Source organism: Etheostoma spectabile, chromosome 10, assembly GCF_008692095.1.
Source record: "Etheostoma spectabile isolate EspeVRDwgs_2016 chromosome 10, UIUC_Espe_1.0, whole genome shotgun sequence".
NCBI lineage: Eukaryota > Metazoa > Chordata > Actinopteri > Perciformes > Percidae > Etheostoma > Etheostoma spectabile.
In genome coordinates, this window is record NC_045742.1 from 25,700,426 (window position 1) to 25,703,211 (window position 2,786).

Here is a 2,786-nt window from a genome sequence, read left to right on the forward strand (position 1 = left end):
GGGGGGGGGGGGGGGTCTGGGGCTCACTTCATTTACAACAGCTATATGCACTATTTTGAAGCTATTTGATAACAATATGCCTACAAATCTGTACATAATATAGGAAATTTAGTTGCCAAGGTAATGAATGACTCTGTAGAGCTAACATCCTGTATTGTATCTAACTGATCTCCAACTGTCTTCATCATTCTGAAACCAGAACACAACTAATGTCAAAGTTGAGAAAGTGTCATTTCTGACACTAAAAAGAGGTAAATTGTCTGATGTTACTATGTTTAAGTTAGGCTACATAATGCAAGTAGGGTATTGAATTTGGCATTAACAGCATTACTAATCATAAAACCTATTGTTAGTAGAGGTCACAAAATTAATGTTGATATTTCAGCAGTAACAGAACTTTTGCAACATTGACTTGCCAGTCCAGTCAGAGAGACAGAGGGGGATAGGACACAAAGTTTGAGATTTCATGGCTGGAGCCCTGGAAGCCTCCCCTTGCTCTGGCACTGCAAATCTGTCTTTTGCCTTTTGAAACCCAACCAATGCCATTTGACAGTTGAGTAATTTAAGAACAGCAGGAGGCAGATGTACTCCAACAGTCTGCACTGTGGGGCTGTATGGTTAAAAATATGTGCAGCTGTAGTAACAACAGCTGTGACATCCTCTTAGGTCAGACGATTTGAAAGTTGTAAACTAAAAACTCTCCTCTTTGATAAAGCTTATAGTCAGGGAGTGAGGAGTTGCAGTTTTCGCCTAGACCTGCAGGGGAGGATGTATTGCTTCAGACACGGCACCCCTATTCTTCTCTCCTTCTCTTCATAGTCGTCATCTTCCAACCCTTATAGGACTAGCTGAGATTTGTCTTGCACCAGCTCTTAATTATGCTGTTATGGTTTTAGACTGCCGGGGGACTTCCTTTGACACACTGAGCTGCTCTCTCCTCTCCCTTTCCATCTGTGTGCATCCATGTCCCAGAAATCCTTGTTACTAACGCTGAGGATCTTGTTCCCTGGAGTTCTTATATTCTTTTGCCCAGCAGTTTTCCTTGGATTACAGTGGCACCTAAATCATGAATGCAGCCGTGGTCCTGCTACACACCCCATCTATGCTCTGCAGTGCTCTGCTGCATCCTGCTTTGCCCTGTAACGCCCTGCAGTGCCCTGCTACGCTCTGCTATGCCCTGTAACGCCCTGCTATGCCCTGTAACACCCTGCTAAGCTCTGCTAGGCCCTGTAACACCCTGCTACGCTCTGCTATGCCCTGTGACGCCCTGCTATGCCCTGTAACACCCTGCTATGCTCTGCTATGCCCTGTAACACCCTGCTACGCCCTGCTAAGCCCTGTAACACCCTGCTACGCCTTGCTATGCCCTGTAACGCCCTGCAGTGCCCTGCTACGCTCTGCTATGCCGTGTAACACCCTGCTATGCTCTGCTATGCCCTGTAACGCCCTGCAGTGCACTGCTATGTCCTGTAACACCTTGCAACACCCTGCTATGCCCTGTAACACCCTGCTATGCTCTGCTATGCCCTGTAACACCCTGAGCTGCCCTGCTACGCTCTGCTATGCCCTGTAATGCCCTGCTATGCCCTGTAACACCCTGCTACGCCTTGCTATGCCCTGTTACACCCTGCTACGCTCTGCTATGCCCTGCTACGCTCTGCTATGCCCTGTAACGCCCTGCTACGCTCGGCTATGCCCTGCAATGCCCTGCTACGTCCTGCTATGCCCTGTAATGCCCTGCAATGCCCTGCTACGTCCTGCTATGCCCTGTAACTCCCTGCAATGCCCTGCTACGTCCTGCTATGCCCTGTAATGCCCTTCAATGCCCTGCTATGCCCTGTAATCCCCTGCAATGCCCTGCTACGTCCTGCTATGTCCTGTAATGCCCTGCAATGCCCTGCTACGTCCTGCTATTCCCTGTAACTCCCTGCAATGCCCTGCTACGTCCTGCTATGCCCCGTAACGCCCTGCTACGCTCGGCTATGCCCTGTAATGTCCTGCAATGCCCTGCTACGTCCTGCTATGCCCTGTAACTCCCTGCAATGCCCTGCTACGTCCTGCTATGCCTTTTAATGCCCTGCAGTGCCCTGCTACGTCCATGAACTACTACAACTACTATTTCTTGTAATGGTTCCATTATTTTTATTGTAAAAATTGCCAATGTTCATCACACCCCCAGCTGGAACTGGGTCTTTGTAAATTATAGAGTGTGTTCTAGACATACTCTATCAACTCTAAGTGTCTTGAGATAACTCTTGTTATGATATGATGCCATAAATAAAATTGAATTGGACTGAATTATCCACATTCAGTTTTCTTGTCAATCATAATATAAGTTCTGCAAAAGCAACCTGGAAGTGGTGTCTGAGCCTACTGGCAACGTCCACCCTGCGGATGCATTAAAGTGGAAAACACCAGAAAATGTGGTGCCGTGGATTCTGAAATGAATGACTTATGTGTCGGTTTGCATGAGTGATTAGAGATTTTTAATTTCTAATGAAATGTGAGGGAGAGCAGCATGCAGGGACTCTGTGGCTAACTGAATAGAGGACAAAATGAAACTGAGCTGCCTCCCTACTTTTTCACAGTGAATGATTTTGCACACAGCCAGAAGCAGTGTGACGAGAAATGAGACACAGAGAGAGGGAGATAAAAGACAGGGATGGGGGTGGATGGGGGTGGGGCAGAGAGCTGACTGTATAAGGACAACTGAGTTTTTGTGTTAGGGTATAAGACATGAAACATCTGTATCTTAGCTTTGTGTGTGTGTATGTGTGTGTGTATGT

At 47.3% G+C, this 2,786-nt stretch overlaps 1 protein-coding gene across 2 annotated transcripts in view; it reads right to left on the reverse strand.

Moving 5' to 3' along the window:
- Nucleotides 1-2,786, reverse strand: part of b3gat2 (beta-1,3-glucuronyltransferase 2 (glucuronosyltransferase S)) — a 134,068-nt gene that overhangs the window by 84,926 nt on the left and 46,356 nt on the right. The gene's annotated exons all lie outside the window — the stretch shown is intronic.